Source organism: Theropithecus gelada, chromosome 11 (assembly GCF_003255815.1).
Source record: "Theropithecus gelada isolate Dixy chromosome 11, Tgel_1.0, whole genome shotgun sequence".
NCBI lineage: Eukaryota > Metazoa > Chordata > Mammalia > Primates > Cercopithecidae > Theropithecus > Theropithecus gelada.
In genome coordinates, this window is record NC_037679.1 from 126,302,125 (window position 1) to 126,320,667 (window position 18,543).

Consider the following 18,543-nt stretch of genomic DNA (forward strand, 5'->3'; position numbering starts at 1 on the left):
AGGTGGAGAAATATACCCCATCTCTTAGTGGGGGTAGTGACAGAAGACACTCTTGGCTTAAGGTTATGAGTTGGTGAAAAGTAATTGTTTACTACTTGAAAAACTTGAAGATCTGGCCAGGCGCGTGGCTCGTGCCTGTAATCCCAGCACTTTGGGAGGCCAAGGCAGGCGGATCACCTGAGGTCAGGAGTTCAGGACCATCCTGGCCAACATGGCGAAACCCTTTCTCTACTAAAAGTACGAAAATTAGCTGGGCATGGTGGCGGGTGCCTGTAATCCCAGCTATTCAGGAGGCTGAAACAGGAGAATCGCTTGAACCCTGGAGGCAGAAGTTGTAGTGAGCTGAGATCATGCACTGCACTCTAGCCTAGGTGATTAGAGTGAGACTCTGTCTCAAAAAAAAAAAAGAAAAAACCTTGAAGATCTGGAAAGAGGTAGCAAGAAAACCTTTCCATATAAAGAGCCTCTCTTGATATCAGTTTGTTGAAATTTTATTTTAATATGGAACACTTCACGAATTTGCATGTCATCCTTGTATTCTTCTCTGTGTCATTCCAATTTTAGTATATGTGCTTCCAACGTAAGCACTATTGGAAGAAATTTTAAATGGTATATTTCACAGATGGACAGAAGTCATTTTAAGTTCCTTGCCAATAGAGTCACACTCTCCAGCACCATTGGTTGTGTCAAAGTTTGTGTGTGACAGGGAAGTGTGAATGCATTTATACATCTTACTTGATCTTACCAGTGAACTGTGTATTTTTTTAAAATAAAGCTTGCCTTATACACTACTCAATGTAGAGAAAAGAGTCCCCTTCCACACACTCCCCTCCTCAAAATAGCAACCAGATGCTCAAGAGTTGTGAACAATGAGAGGCATAATCTGGATGCATTGTAGAAATGATTGTGGTAAACCAAAGAGGGAATAATGGGATGACAGAAGCCCAGGGCCTTCTATCACTTGGAACTTTCATGGTGCAGCTGTTTGTAGATTGGTAGGAGATGACAAAACAGATGGCAGCAGAGGTTGCCTCTGCCTTTGCTTATTCACCCGAGTCATCTATTAGGTTTGCTCATATGGGATAGTAAATGGCTTCCTGAATTTGTTAAGCACTTAGACTAGTAAATTTCTCCATGTCTTATTTGGAGTTCTGTTTAGAAAAAAAAATATCAAATTAATGCCCTGTGACAACAGTGATTCAACGGAGTTTATATTCATCTTTCATAGAATCTGTTAGTATTAAGTCTTTGACCTTTATTTTGTTTTTTATTGTATTGTTGTACTTTTGATTTAATGCTTTTGTTTCTGGTTACACATTTTCTTGATAGCATCCGTAAGTTGTTGGTAAGTATTGAAATAACTTAAGTATTTTTCTTCAACGTGATTGTGTTTTTTAATGAGACAGAGTCTCAGTCTGTTGCCCAGGCTGAAGTGCAGTGCCCCGATCTCGACTTTCACTGCAGCCTCCATCTCCCAGATTAAAGCAATTCTCATGCCTCAGCATCCCGAGTAGCTGAAACTACAGGTGTATGCCACCACACCCGGCTAATTTTTTGTATTTTTTGTACAGATGGGGTTTCACCATGTTGGCCTAGCTGGTCTTGATTTCCTGACATCAGGTGATCTGCCCATCTTGACCTCGCAAAATGCTGGGCTTACAGATGTGAGCCATTGTGCCTGACTTCTTGTTAAATATTGAAATAACTCGAATATTTTTTCTTCATCATGATTGTGAAAATGTTTGGGATAGCACAAGCTTCCCTTAGTTGCTTGCAGTTTTACTCTGCCACACCTGAGTGGTTTGCAAGTGTATCTTCCATCCTCCTCATACCTTACCAAGTCTGGTGGAGTAACATATTTAGTAATGATCTTATGGGTAGCGTGGTTGAGGCATGATCACAATTATGATCCGTGTCATATGAATCTGCATGAGGAATCCTTCCAGCTCCTTCTTGATATTCTCCATCCCAGTGTCAAACTTCCGTGGCACGATACCATTACCAACTGTTTCAACAACGATGCCCACACTCTTGGTTTCTAGAGATTATTTCCTTCTGTATCTGCGCAAATTATAGCTCCGTTTGCTTTGGGATATGCTAGATACTTATCAATCCGTCAAGCAATTATTATATGTGAACTAGTAAAATGTTAACTAGGAGACACAGAGGTGAACAGGAAATGTTCACTGTAATTGGCTCCTTGGTCTTCAGTCTTCACAATTTTTCAGTCAGATTTGAAAGCTGAATGTAGTTTTCTGAAGGCTTGGAGTATATACTTGTGCTGTTTTAGGAGGTCTCTGAGTTTTTTTGGTGCTCTTGCCTTAGAACTATACTTTAGTCATATTTAATATTGTTTCATTTCCTATTAAATATGACTAAAGTATAGTCATATGACTAAAGTTTTGTAAAACTTGCTGTGTTCTATTTTATTTTTAATAGAGATGGGGTCTCGCTGTGTTGCCCAGGCTGGTCTCAAACTTCTGGCCTTAAGCAGTCCTCCTACCTCAGCCTCCCATGAGTTCTTACTATTTTAAACTTCTGTTGTTAAGAATGTATTCTTGCATATAATTTTTAAATTATCCTTTATTTCCCCTGGGTAGGTACATAACTTTCTGATTATATTCCTTAATTAGCCCAGCAGTGAGAGGTCTGTATTTTCAGACCTCTCACTGCTGGGCTAATTAAATTTAATCCTCTAAAGATTTTTCCATACATTTCACTCTTCCCTGTAGTTTTAGTAAATTGTCCAAATAGTTATATTTGTTTACTATTTAACAGAATTTATTTTTTCCACTTGACCTTCTCTGCAGAAATCTAAGAAAAATTTATAAAGCATTATTATTTTTTCTTTTTTCTTTTCTTTTCTTTTTTGGAGACTCAGTCTCTGTCACTGTGGCTGGAGTTCAGTGGCACAGTCTCGGCTCACTGCAACCTCCACCTTCCAAGTTCAAGTGATTCTCCTGCCTCAGCCTCCCAAGTAACTGGGACCACAGATGCATGCCTCCACATCCAGCTAATTTTTTGTATTTTTTTATAGAGACAGGGTCCTGCCATGTTGCTCAGCGTAGTCTCAAACTTCTGGACTAAGTGATCTGCCCGCCTCAGCCTCCCAAAGTGCTGAGATTACAGGCATGAACCACTATGCCCTGGCTGTAAAGTCTATTTTTCAGCATATTCTGCTTATTTGCCCCAAATGGATATACTTGTTTGTTTGTTTGTTTGATTGTTTGTTTTTGAGACAGAGTCTTGCTCTGTTGCCCAGGCTAGAGTGCAGTGGCGTGATCTCGGCTCACTGCAAGTCACTGCAAGCTCCGCCTCCCGGGTTCATGCCATCCTCCTGCCTCAGCCTCCCAAGTAGCTGGGATTACAGGTGCGTGCCACCACGCCAGGCTAATTTTTTTGTATTTTTAGTAGAGATGGGGTTTCACCATGTTGGCCAGGATGGTCTCAATCTCCTGACCTCGTGATCTGTCCGCCTCGGCCTCCCAAAGTGCTGGGATTACAGGTGTGAGCCACCGCACATGGCTTTTTTTTTTTTTTTTTTTTTTAATCTTGAGACAGGGTCTTGCTCTATTGCCCAGGCTGGAGTGTTATGGCACCATTATGGCTCACTACAGCCTTGATGTCCTGGGCTTAAATGATGCTCTCACCTTACATTCCCAAGTAGCTGGAACCATAGGTGTGCATGGCCACATCCGGCCAATGTAAAAATAATTGTGTGTGTGTGCATGCTGAGATGGGGTCTCCCTATGTTGCCCAGGCTGGCCTTGAACTCCTGGGCTCAGCATCGTCCCACCTCAGCCTACCAAATTGCTGAGATTACGGGTGTAAGCCATGTGCCCAGCTTGTGTTTGTGTCACTGCAAGACCGGCTTGCAATAAGCTGAGATAGTGCCACTGCACTCCAGCCTGGGTGACAGAGTGAGACTCCGTCTCAAAAAAAAAAAAAAAAAAAAAAAAAAGCCAGGCTTGGTGGCTCATGCCTCTAATCCCAGTACTTTGGGAGGCTGATGCAGGTGGATCATGAGGTCAGGAGATCAAGACCATCCTGGCTAACATGGTGAAATCCCTTCTCTACTAAAAATACAAAAATTAGCTGGGCATGGTGGCATGAGCCTGTAGTCCTAGCTACTCAGGAGGCTGAGGCAGAAGAATTGCTTGAATCTGGGAGGCGGAGCTTGCAGTGAGCCGAGATTGCACCACTGCACTTCAGCCTGGGCAACAGAGCGAGACTCCGTCTCAAAAAACAAAGAAAAAGAATACTTAAATACTGTATTGGTGTGTAAATTAAATCTTTAGTATGTAAGTTAAAAGACAAAAGGCAAAACTCCACCTGTCAAAAAAGATTTTTTAATAGGAGGAGGGGGCAGTGAGTGGAGTAAATAAATGGAGAGACATGCTGTATTCATGAATTGGAAGGCTCAGTATAGTAAAGATCTCAGTTATCCCACATTTATATAAAGGTGTAACACAATTCCTATAAAATCTCTAGCAAGATTTTTGTAGCTAAACACAAGATCATTCTAAAGGTTTACATAGAAAGCAAAGTAGTAGACTGGGTATGGTGGCTCACCCTGTAATCCCAGTGCTTTGGAAGGCCAATGCAGGCAGATAACTTGAGTCCAGGAGTTTGAGACCAGCCTGGGGTAACATGGGGAGACTTTGTTTCTACAAAAATACAAAAGTTAGCCAGGTGTGGTGGCTGTAGTCCCAGCTACTCAGGAGGCTGAAGCAGGAGCATTGCTTGAGCCCAGGAGACTGGCTACAGGGAGCCAAGATTGTGCCATTGTTCTCCAGCCTAGGTGACAGAATGAGACCCTGTCTGCGGGGAGAAAAAGGCAAGGTAACTAGGATAGTAAACAGTTTTGAAAAAGAAAAATGTATGTGGGATCACTCTATTCACTTTTAGGATTTATTATGTCACTACAATCTTCAAGACTGTGATATTGGAAGAGAGATAGACAAATAGAGGAAACAGAGTATAGAACCCAGAAATAGACGTGCATAAGTACAGCCAGCTGGTCTTTGACAAAGGTGCAAAAGTATTACAGTTGAGGAAGGATGATCTTTTTAACAAATGGTTATAGAGCAGTTGGATGTCTGTGGACAAAAAAATAAAAATACCTCAGCCCCTACATAAAAATTAGCTCAAAATAGATCATTTATTAAAATGTTAAACATAAAACTGTAATACTTTTTTTTTTTTTTTTGAGACAGAGTCTCACTTTGTCACCAGTCTGATGTGCAGTGGTGCGATCTCGGCTCACTGCAACCTCCGCCTCCCGGGTTCAAGCGATTCTCCTGCCTCAACCTCCCGAGTAGCTGGGATTACAGGCTCGTGCCGCCACACCCAGCTAATTTTTGTATTTTTAGTAGAGACAGGGTTTCACCATATTGGCCAGGATGGTCTTGATCTCTTGACCTCATGATCCGCCCACCTCAGCCTCCCAAAGTGTTAGGATTACAGGCGTGAGCCACTGTGCCCAGCCAAAACTGTAATATTTTCTAAAGTAATACTGTAATACTTTCTAAAGAAAACATAGGAGAAAATCTGATAAAAAGTTCTTAGCCATGACACCAAAAGCATAATCCATCAAAAAAAGTTGATAAATCGAATTTGATTGAAAGGAAAGGCTTTTGCTTTGCAAAAGTCTGTGTTAAAAGGTAGAAAAGACAAGGTTTAACCTGGGGAAAAAAACCACTTGGAAACTCTGTAGTTGACAAAACATTCTATCTAGACTATTTAAACAGACCTCAAAACTCAACGGTAAAAAAAAAAAAAAATCAATTAATTAGAAAATGGCAAACAACATAATGACATGTTTCCCCACAAAGGATGTACAGAAGACAAACGAGATAAGCACGTGTGAACACTTATGATAATCATAAGACCTCGCAGTTATACTTCTGGGCATTTATTCCAGAGAAATGAAATGTTAGAGCCACACAAACAAGTTGTACATGAATGCCCATACCAGTTTTATTTGTAATAGCCAAAACCTATGAACAATGAAAAATTTTGTTTTTTTGAGTCAGAGTCTTGATCTATCATGCAGGCTGGAGTGCAGTGGTGCGATCTCGGCTCACTGCAACCTCTGCCTCCCGGGTTCAAGCGATTCTCCTGCCTCACCCTCCCAAGTAGCTGCGATTAGAGGGGTGCACCACTATGCACCGCTAATTTTTGTATTTTTATTAGAGACTGTGTTTTACCATGTTGGCCTGGCTGGCCTCAAACTCCTGACCTCAGGTGATCTGCCCGCCTCAGCCTCCTGAAGTGCTGAGATTACAGGCGTGAGCCACCTTTCCCACCAAAATGTTCTTTAATACATGAATAGCTAAACTAACTGTGGTACATCCACACAGTGGAATTCTGTGCAGCAGGACAAAGGAATGTGAGATTGGTACCTGCAAGAACTTGAATGACTGTCAAGGGCATTATGTGGAGTGCAAAAAAGTAATCTCAAAAAGTTGCATACTGTGTGATTCCATTTATATAAGAAACATTCTGTAAGTGACAAAATAGTAGAGTTGGAGAACAGATTAGTAGTTGCCAAGTGTTAAGGATACTGGGGAGCAGGGCATTGGGTGTGACTAAAGAGGTAGTTCCAGGGAACTCTGTTAGAATGATTGTCTGTATTTTAACTGTGGTGATGATTACACAAATCTATACAAGTGACAAAGTGGTATAGAACCAAATACATTGTAGCAATGCCAGTGTTCTAGTTTTCATATTGTGTTATGGTCTTACAAGATGTAATGATCAAAGGAAACTGGGTGAATGGTACACTGGACCTCTCTGTCATATTTTTGCAACTTCCTATGAGTCTGTAAGTATTTCAAAATAAAAAGCTAAAAGATATATCCAGACTTTAGACCTATGCTGTCCACTAGCCACTGATTGCTTTAAAAATAACATCAGCCAGGTGCGGTGGCTCATGCCTGTAATCCCAGCACTTTGGGAGGCTGAGGCGGGTGGATCACAAGGTCAGGAGTTCGAGACTAGCCTGACCAACATGGTGAAATCCCGTCTCTCCTAAAAATACAAAAATTAGCTGGGCGTGGTGGCTTGCACCTGTAATCCTAGCTACTCGGGAGGCTGGGGCAGAAGAATTGCTTGAACCCAGGAGCTGGAGGTTGCAGTGAGCCGAGATCATGCCATTGTACTCCAGCCTGGGTGACAGAATGAGACTCCATCTCAAAAGCAACAACAACTACAACAACAAAAACATCAGGCCAGGCATGGTGGCTCTCGCCTATAATCCCAGCATTTCGGGAGGCCCAGGTGGGCAGATCACTTGAGGTCAGGAGTTCGAGACCAGCCTGGCCAACATGGTGAAACCCTGTCTCTACTAAAAATATATAAATTAGCTGGGTGTGGTGGTGTGCACCTGTAGTCCTAGCTACTTGGGAGGCTAAGGTGGGAGGATCTCTTGAACCTGGGAGGCAGAGGTTTGCAGTGAGCCAAGATCATGCCACTGTACTCCAGCCTGGGTGACAGAGCGAGGCTATCTCAAACAAAAAAAACAAAAACCTAAGTTAATTGAAATAAAAGAATAAAAGTTAATTTCAGTTCCTTGATCACACAAACCATGTTTCAAGTGCTCACGTGGCCACCTTATTATATACCATAATTATAGAACTTTCCATTATTGCATAAAGTTCAATTGGGCAGTCTGCTTTAGATAAGTAGTGCCAGTTGTCACATGTCTTGGTACCTACACATTTCTTAGAGAACAGTCTCAAATTTATAAATCAAAATAATTGTCTATACCAGTAAGATTAAATAGAATAAATAAATTTAGCAAGCATTTTTTAAAACAGTGCCATGACTTTCAAGGCCACATTCTATATTTTAATGAACAAAGGAAATGAAGTATTTGCTTCATGTTTGAAATAGGAATAAGGTGTTTTTCCTTATCTGCCAAAGTAGTTGCTGTCTTTTTCCGTAATCACAATATAGCATATTTAGGAGATGGCAAAACAGAGACAGATGGGTAGGGAAAAGAGAAATTCTGGCATGAAAAGTATTTTGAATATCCCATACTTCTTGTTTTCTATTTCTTAGTGACCAGCTTACCAATGGTAGCTTACCATTGCAGAGGAAGTGTGATTTAGCAACCAGACCTTAAACCAAAATTCTATTTCTGGCTCGAAGTGACCTTGAGGAAGTTACAAATGTGTTCTTCTCATTTGTACAGCGAATAAGCAAATTAAGATCAAAGCAACTCTTGCTGAGCGGACTGTAGGACTGCAAGATATGTTACTCTAAAATGATCCCACTATTCCAGATTATATATAAAATGATTTGCTTACAAGTAGATTAAATGCAGAGTTTTCAGGAATTTAGTTATGCAAAGAATCACATGAGGTAGAAAGAGGAACTTTACCAGGCATAAAAATTTTTAAGTTTTGAGTTTGGGGGGAAAATACAAGAAAAGGAAAACATATTGTAAAAGTTTTTATTTCATCCCAGGTTGACAAACTTTGAGAGGATAAGCAGACATTCTGCACTTTAGAATCAGGTTTTGAAGTTTAAATAGTTGAGGATTTGCATTCCAGACCTGCCATTTACTATCTGGAAAGTTACTTTCTCAGTTATAGATGATGTGTAGATTTTCTCAGTTTCAACACCTAATAATGACTTTTTGTTGAGGTGGTTATGAGGAGAGCACATAGCAAGTTAAGTATACTGCTATGATTACTGATAATCTTAATTTTATCAAGATACGGAATATAATAGTGGTATTAGGAAAATATGAATAGCTTAGTGTATTCTCTTTTTATGAAGCTTTATTTTTAGCCATGTGATAATTTTTTGTGGGTAGCATACTAATTTTAGCTTGTAACAAATTGGTTAAAATCGCAGTTCCTAGAGCCATTCTGAATTTTAAGTGTGTGTGAGTAAATTGATCAGGATCTCTTGATTTAAAGCCAGTAGGGATAAATCTGTACTTTGTAAAATCTAGAAGGCAGAGAATCTGTGCATAGAACTCAGAAAAACAGCACAATCACACATCTATGAGTGCAATTTTATTTCAGTGTAATCCCTGCAGCAGTTTTCTATGGCTAGATCCATGTAATCTCTGAATGAATAGTGAAAGGTTTAGTCAATTGTAAAGATATATAAAAATCTACAATATACAATGTCAAATTATCAGAAAATATTCCACGTAACTTTTCTTTTTCTTTGCCCTCCAAACTGCCAAAATATTGAAAAAGAGGTCAAGAACAAAAGGCAGCATACTCATGAGGATCCTTCTGGCCCTGGTTCCCAGTAGCAGTGCAGGACAGTTCCAGTTTTAGCCCATATGGTCAGTTTGAAGTTTCCCGCAGTACTTTTCTGAACTAGAGAGAGGGAACCAAAAATGCTGACATCCTCATTTGACATCTTCACTCCAGCCTGTGTAAGTGCCAGCGCTTCCTGTATAAAACCTATCCTGACTGTAGAGGACACCCCCAGCCCTCAGCTGACCTGGATGAGGATGATGGCTGGAATTGGTGAGGTTTGGAAAGCATGAGCCCTCAGATGGACACCACCGCAGTATATGAACATGCTGTGTCTTATTCCTATACCTTTCACTTCATAAAGATCAGCTTTTAAAGTTTATGAAAATAACGTCCACTGACAGCAAGTGATTGTTGGAGGTAGGTTAGTAGCTCTCAAAATCACCACTCCATTGCAGTATTATACTAGATTATGGTGTGTTCGAGAAAGAGTTAATTATTTAGATGTATAATGCCTTGGAAATTACACCAAAGAAGATCTATTGGAAGCTCTGAATTGCACATATCTTGTCTCCCTCATACAGTATGGCTTTATCTTGACTGCCTTATCAGTCTTGGCCTCAATTTTCTTTTTTTTAATAGTTGACTTTTTTTTATTATTATACTTTAACTTCCAGGGTACATGTGCACAACGTGCAGGTTTGTTACATATGTATACATGTGCCATGTTGGTGTGCTGCACCCATTAACTTGTCATTTACGTTAGTTATATCTCCTAATGCTATCCCTCCCCTTTGCCCCCTCCCCACAGTAGGACCCAGTGTGTGATGTTCCCCTTCCTGTATCCAAGTGATCTCATTGTTCAGTTCCAATCTATGACTGAGAACATGCGGTATTTGGTTTTCTGTTCTTGCAAAAGTTTGCTGAGAATGATGGTTTCCAGCTGCATCCATGTCCCTACAAAGAACACGAACTCATCCTTTTTCATGGCTGCATAGTATTCCATGGTATATATGTGCCACATTTTCTTTTTTTTTTTTTTCCCAAGGAGTTTTATTTATTATCCAAAATAAGAAAGTAAAAGAGTATGATTAAGTTCCAAGACTTGTTTAAAAAGTGTCTACTGGAGCTAGACCTGGTGGTGCATGCCTGTAATCCCAGCCACTTCAGATTGGCCTCAATTTTCTTATCCACACAGTGGGAGGATTTCTAAATGGCTTAAGACTTTATGATGTTAGTGTTACTTCTCCAAGTAGTTTCCTCCATGCTTCCACTTGTTGGTTCATAAGCTATATCAGGTATCTGTTTTACTATACCCATCAAAATTTTCTCACATACTCTCAAAATGCTTTAAGGTAATACACAATTTTTAGTTTGTGATTCTTGTAGAAACATAACAATTTTAAGAAGTGATACTACAAAGTTGAACTGAGTCTAGGTATTATGGTTTGATTCTGACTTCAACATTTAAATATTACATGAAAAGGGACATTTGTGTTATTATGTAAATGTTGAATTTACATGGTCATTAATGTTTAGGTGTTTTGAAACATCTGTTGTGTGATAAATTAACTAAAATATCCCTTTTAGGCTAGGTGCAGTCGCTCATGCCTGTAATCCCAGCGTTTTCAGAGGCCGAGGCAGGTGGATCTCCTGAGGTCAGGAGTTCAGACCAGCCTGGCCAATGTGGTGAAACCTCACCTTTACTAAAAATACAGAAATTAGCCAGGCATGGTGGCGGGCACCTGTAATCCCAGGTACTCTGGAGGCTGAGGCAGGAGAATCGCTTGAACCTGGGAGGTGGAGGTTGCGGGGAGCCGAGATCACACCACTGCACTCCAACCTGGGTGACAGAGGGAGACTCTGTCTTAAAAGAAAAAAAAAAAAAAAAATTCCCGTTGTATTTTTTAAGAAATGGTGCCTCGCTCTGTCGCCCAGACCGAGGTACAGTGGTATGATCATAGCTCACTATGTAACATCAACCTTCTGGGTTCAAGTGATCCTCCCACCTGTTGAGTAGCTGGGATGACAGGCACGTGCAGTAACACCCAGCTAATTTTTTAAAATTTATTTTTGTAGACATGGGGTCTCACCATGTTGCCTAGGTTGGTCTCTAGTTTCTGGCCTCAAACATAAAACATTCATTTTAATCCATAATTTTAATTTATAGGCCTAACATGGATGAGAAATTTGCCTACTAATCAGTGTCTTCCTCTTTTAAAAACCTGACATGTTTTTGTATAGAAACTACTTGGGATTGCTAAGTAACCCGCATAGCCATTCCTGGAAAAAAATGGAAGGCCCTTTTTTGCTTTTGGGAATATGGAGAGCTTATACACAGTTTCACTATTCAGCATTGCTTGCACTATTTCTTACAATTTTCTGATGTCTGTCAGAAAGAATTCCGAGATCTTTTAAGACCTATTTTTTTTTTTTTTTTTTTTTGAGAGAGTCTCTCTCTGTCGCCCAGGCTGGAGTGCAGTGGCGCGATCTCTGTTCACTGCAAGCTCCGCCTCCCGGGTTCAGGCCATTCTTCTGCCTCAGCCTCCTGAGTAGCTGGACTACAGCACCCGCCACCACGCTCGGCTAATTTTTTTTTTGTATTTTTAGTGGAGACGGGGTTTCACCGTGTTAGTCAGGATGGTCTCGATCTCCTGACCTCGTGATCCGCCCACCTCGGCCCCCCAAAGTGCTGGGATTACAGGCGTGAGCCACCGCGCCCGGCCAAGACCTATTTTTAAAGGGAAGTTTGTTATAAGCCTAAATGCCATAAATGTAATAAAGTCATGTGCATTTGGCGTCATACTTCCTAGTCCACCCCCAGTGTTCTAGAGCTCTCTCACTACATTTTGAAACACCTTCGTGGAATTTTGAAATGCATTACTTGCGTAGTTCCTTGAGGCTGCATCACTGCTAGAAGAAGACTTATGAAACAGAACTCTGTACTTCCCATTAGTTAGTTCTTTATCATGTTGAACACTAGAAGTGTAAGTGTCTAGTGTCTAAATACAGAATGCCTATAGTTTCTACCAATAAATTATGGATCCAAATCCTTGCTCCAGAAGCAGGAAATAGGTTAATCAGAAGATTGCTGGATGTTATGAAAGGAATCTTTTATGGGGGGCTGTGAGTATTGTTTTGCAATTGCCATTTCTGAAATATCTTAGCTTAAAACATTTGGATTTTTTCACTATGCAAAGTATAAAATAAATGAAGTAACTGGTATTTCTCTTTGTTCACTATTAAGTGACAGTAATTTGTACCATTATGGAAAAATTACTGTGGATTTTCTTTAGAGTAATTCAGTGCTGTGGTTTTAGCACAAAGGTGTGTTTTTTCTTATCTTCATGATCCAGGAACAATTACTTGAGGGAATGGCATTTCTCCCTGTGAGTTTGTGGCACAGAGTGTTTCCTGAGAGTAGTGGAAGTAAGTGCAACCACTGTTGACCCTTGTCATCTCAGTCTTTTTTATTATAACCTCTTTCCTTCTACTTTTTTCACTTATCTTCTATTTCTAATATTTAAGATTTATGCTTTAGCCAGTTTCTTAAAACTTGTGTACCTAATATTCTCTTGGTCATCAATTATTTGAGGATAAGAATTCCCCCTACTGTTAAAACATTAGCAAGGTACATTGGTAATTCTCAGGCTTAAGGATTTCTTGAAATAACATTATCTGATTTATTGGGATCTGAAGCATAGTTGACTCGACTAGATACTTCTATCATTGTGGCTTAAGTGATCTTGTAGTCTTTTATAGTTAACTGAAAAATCATTTTAGGTGGATGTTTTTGTTCAGAGAAACATTTTAAATTTTAAACCAATATTTTTGTTGAGTAGGAAGGAGAAAAAAGTAAATATCCAAGTATCAGCTACTATAACATTTTGAGGTGTTTTTCCTCTTTGTAGCTATTGTTTTGTGAAACTGAGGCTATACTATGTGTGGATTTTGAATTATGCTTCTCCCTCTAACCCCCACCAAATATCATTAAATTATTTCAGGTTACTAAAAATTCTTAGGAAATATCCATTTCAGTTGCTGTACTCTATTCTGTTACAGGGTAGTACCTTAATTAACACATCCACTATTATTAGATATTTAAAATTTTTCTACATTTTGTTTTATAAATAACCGTGAGAAGAACATGAATTTGTAAGATTATCTTGCAAGGTGCCTTTGTTTGGGGGGAGTCTCATTGTAGTTGTATTCTTGATTTTAAGATATCAATAATGGCTTGACCTTAGATTTTTAAGCACAAACATTGAATTAGGATTTTAAACACATGTGTTGGGCATATATTTGTTTAAACTTATGAATATTGCCCTTTTTACACTTTTACTTCTATGTGACAGGTAGCAATGTGCTTACCATTTTAAAATTTATGTTATTATTATTGTTGTTATCATTATTATCATTTTTTAAGAGACATAGTCTCACTCTGTTGCCTAAGCTGGAGTATAGTGGCCTGATCTCAGCTCACTGCAACCTCTGCCTCCTGGGTTTCAGTGATTCTCGTGCCTCAGCCTCCCAAGAATGACAGGTGCATGTCACCATGCCTGGCTAATTTTTGTGTTTTTAGTAGAGATGAGGTTTTGCCATGTCGGCCGGGCTGGTCTTGAACTCCAGACTTCAAGTGATCCGCCCGCCTCGGCCTCCGAAAATGCTGGTATTACAAGTGTGAGCCACCATGCCCAGCCAATTTATATTATTTATTTATAGAAACAAGGTTTTCTCACTATGTTTTCCAGGTCGGACTTGAACTCCTGGGCTCAAGCAGTCCTCCCACCTCAGCCTCCCAATAGCTGGGACTATGGGCAAGTACCATCACACCTGCCTTAGCCACTTTAAAACTGTGGATTCCATTGCTTTTTTCAGAGAGACAAAGTGGAGTGGAAGCCAAAGAACTTATTCAGATAGCTGGACCCTTGAGAAAACTAATAGAGGACTTCAACTAAGGCAAGCTTTTCTATGTTCCCAGTCTTATATGAATGAAAACTAGATCCATGCATACGAGATAAATCAAGCCTGGGCTGTGAAAATGTTGGTAACTGGAAAAACAGAAATTCACAAAGCTTTTGGCCAGTTTTTCTTTGTTTTATTAGGTTATCAATGGCCTTAGATTTTCCCAAATAATTCAGCCACAGGAAAAAAAAAAAAAGAGAGAGAGAGAAAAGGCTTTTTGTTTTTTAACATTGTGACATTGTAAAAAGTTTCTGTGTCACAGACTTGCACCAAGATGGTGTACTGAGCTTTCTTGTGGAATGAATAGAACTGAGTTTAGAGTACTTTGAGTTACTTATAAATTCTTAAGTGTGTCTTCTATTTAAAACTTACAGTCATAAAGATAATAATAGAAGAGAAATAGCTAGGGTAATATGATTATACGGTCAGAATTTGGACGTTTGAAGCCTTATCTTCAAGTAATTTTAGATCAGAAAATTTGAGGGTTTTTGTTTTTTTTTTTAAATTTGACTTCAAGATCTCAGGGGATTTCTTTTTTTATTTGCCCATTCTTTGTGTTCCCTTTGTGAGCTTAGATGGTGTAGTATAGGCAACAACCTGATTTTTTTTGTTTAAAAATACATTATCTGATTTGTATTAAATCCCAGATATATGTTAATATTAAAAATAAGTTGGCTGAGCACAGTGACTCACGCCTGTAATCCCAGCGCTTTAGAAGGCCAAGATGGGCAGATCATGAGGTCAGGAGTTCGAGACCAGCCTGGCCAACATGGTGAAACACCGTCTCTACTAAAAATACAAAAATTAGCTTGGTGTGGTGGCCCTTGCCTGTAGTCCCAGCTAGTCAGGAGGCTGAGGCAGGAGAATCGCTTGAACCCGGGAGGCGGAGGTTGCAGTAAGCTGAGATTGTGCCACTGCACTCCAGCCTGGGTGACACGGTGAGACTCTGTCTCAAAAAAAACAAAACAAAACAAAAAAAAAAACAGTGGGATTTATTACAGAACCTATATTTTATTCTCTATGATAAGTAGTGAGTATATTCATTTGTAAGACTAAAAGTAGACTCAGAGTTAGTCTGAAAACCACACTAATTCTTTTTCCTCCTATATTTGCCTTCATTTTCTTTTCTTTTCTTTTTTTGTATTTCATGCATCTCAGCCTGTCATATGCTTCTCTTCAGCGTATGCCTATAGTGCACATAAGTCTTCTAAGGATCAACTTTGTAACTGAACCAACTGGACTCCTGTCCAGGAGTTTATACCCTTCTTGGCATCTCTCCTGCCCATTTGTTTAATCTTTCCAACTCATTTGATCCTCTGGTATTAGAGCTGACAGCTGCAGTTGCATATGGAGTTCATAAAGTAGCTGAATAATAAAATGTCATGACCCAGTTCTTGTACAGTTTCACTGATGACTAAATCAACAACTCTTTTCATATTCAAGTGGGAATGATCAAACTGCGTAATTTTCTTTGGAAGTTCCCATATATTCAATGAGTAGTTTTACCTCCTATGTCTTTCTGTAGCAGAAATGCTACAGACTTATTTGGCAGGTCAGGTGGAACATTATCTTGATTTTACAGTTATCTTGATTTTACAGTTATCTTGATTTTACGAGAGGAAAGTTTGTGTATAAAAGGGGTTGATGAGTGATTCTGAGTGATATTGTATCTGCGAACTCCTTGTATTATTGCTTATTGAGCACCTATTAGACACGGTGGTTTGTGTTATATACACATTATTCCTGATCCTGAGAACAATCTTATAAGATAGGTGATAAGACCCTATTTTTCGTGTGGAGAAAGCAAGCTCAATGAGGTTATTTTATTTATATTGAAAAAAATCAAGACTTTGGCCTATTAAAAACATTTTTTTGTCTTGTTGAGTTGTCCGAGTTCTTCATGTATTCTGTATGTCAGAGATATGAGCTAAACGTGTTTTTCTCCTCTAAGGCTTTCTTTTTTCATACTTGGTATCCTTTGAACAGTTTCAGTCTTTTCCTTTACCGTTAGGTCTCTGTATCCTGTTTTAAAAACTTTGCCTACCTGAAGGTCATAAAGGTATTTTCCTATAGTATTTCCAGAAGCTTTACTGTTTTACCTTTCACATTTAGGTCTATGACTCATCTGTAATTGATCTGCATGAATGATGAGAGGTAGGAATCAAGATTCATTTTTTTGCCCCATTTGGAGTGACTATCCTTTGCCCACTATATTTTAGTGGCAACTTTGTGATCTCTACAGTTTTGACTAAAAATTCTGACATTTGACATTTCCAGAATCTAAACTATCTCAGATGCTTTTTGTAGTTTTTCTTAAATTGTCTCAGGCATAGACTATGTTTTCTGTTTTATCTAGTATAGTATAGTGAGATAAAATAGAAAATATATATTGTAGGAAAAGGGATTTTTATCAGTCTTTTTTTTTTTTTTTTTTTTTTTTTGAGACAGCCTTGCTCTGTCACCCAGGGTGGAGTGCAGTGCTGGGATCTCGGCTCACTGCATCCTCCACCTCCCAGGTTCAAGCGATTATCCTGCCTCAGCCTCCCGAGTAGTTGGGACTGCAGGTACCTGCCACCACACCCGGCTAATTTTTGTATTTTCAGTAGAGACAGCGTTTCACCATATTGGCCAGGCTGGTCTTGAACTCCTGACCTTGTGATCCACCTGCTTCGGCCTCCCAAAGTGCTGGGATTACAGGCATGAGCCACCACGCCTGGCCTTATCAGTCTTTTTTAATGGGATGGCAGCAGCTGGGATGTATACATTCCTGCAGGGAAAGAGAAGGAAATGGCTTCACATTGCTAGGTGGAAGCAGTATGTGTGTTTCTGGGTATAATCTTCCTAGCTGCACTTTTCCCATAAATTTCTTTCTACTAAAAGTCATGAAAGTTTGGATTATAGTTCCTTTCACAGGAGTAAAAGCAAGTATCAGAGGAGTCATCCATTCAAAACAGAGTTCTTCAACTGCAGTATCTGATGTGTTCTGTGTGTGCGCTGGGGTGTCTTTTCAGTCAGTCTACACACGGTTCACCCGACTGGAGACCTTTTACCCTGCCTGATTTGTTTTGTTTTACTCACTCTTTTCAATGACCAATTTGATTTTTAAGTAAGCACTGAGGCAAAGACTTCCATGAAAGACTTTTGGTTTTGGCTGGTACGAAGAGTAATGGATGCTGGAATACCTTCTGCCAGTTAAAAAATAAAAATAAAAAAAGAACAAACTAAAAAATTGGAAAGATATATAGGCATTATAGGAACATATTAGAAACAAATTATGAAGATGTAAGCTTCCACCTTTAGGAAATAATTAAACTCTAAGTAGAGAGAGAAAAGTCGAATAGCCCTACATGTACTAAAGAAAATGAATTTGCAATTTAAGATCTTCTAGTAAATAATGCCATAGTGCTGCCAGTCCAGGAACCGCACTTTGAGAATCATTGTCTTAGGCTTCTGAGGTCTATAAGCCTCTTTTAATTGTCTGTGTGTGGTATAACATTCTTGGTAAATGTTTGTTGAATAGAATTGAGAGCATGACATGGTACCAGGTACAGAAAGTCCCATCCCTTGAAACACCTAATAATTTTTTTTAACCTTTTTTCCTTGGTAAGGAACTTTTGTCCTTCTCTCTAATGCATTTCAGAAAATGTATGTTCCTGCTGATATGGTAAAGGTTTCATTTCTTATGTTTGTGAAACTATATCTGAATAAGAATGCCTCAGGGTTTCCTTGGTACATATACATCATATATGTCACTATAGCCCATCATGAACATTGTGAGCTATAATGTTCCTAGGTATGCTACTTTAACTGAAAATCTTAAATCCTGTTTTATAAGTTAAACCAAAAGTAACACTGATCCTCTTTCTAGCAATGGCAATTTGTTATTTTGGTCTAGGGGCAGTGGAAGTGTAGACTGGATTATGTGTCTGCATGTTTTTGCCATTTCTCTGGCATTACAGTTCCTTCAGATACTGCGTTGTCCATTTTTAAAAGAAAAGAACCAAATTATAGCATCCCAATTGCTTGTTAACATTCATGAGTTTTATCCAGCATGAATCACTATTCAGCTGATGGTTGAAAATTTTCTAAAGTGAACAGCACTTTGGAGACTATTAAAAGCCTTTTTAGAAAGATAGTGACTCTGGACAATGAATTAGCTTAACTTGCAGGAGGAAACTGTACATCAGCTGAGAGGTCTTCTTTGAATCAGGTGGCAAGCCTTCTTGGGCAGAGTGTTTATTTAAAGAAACTTGAAATGAATGTATTGACATTTATTGGGCTGTTACAGAAATTAGGTTCATAAATAGTGCCAACCTCTATGAAATAAAAGTTAATTAAGTGGCTTAATTACACA

General features: G+C 39.2%; 1 pseudogene; it reads right to left on the reverse strand.

Moving 5' to 3' along the window:
• Window positions 1-495: 495 nt before the first annotated feature.
• On the reverse strand, window positions 496-588 carry LOC112635652 (annotated as a pseudogene).
• Between the last annotated feature and the right edge of the window lie 17,955 nt (window positions 589-18,543).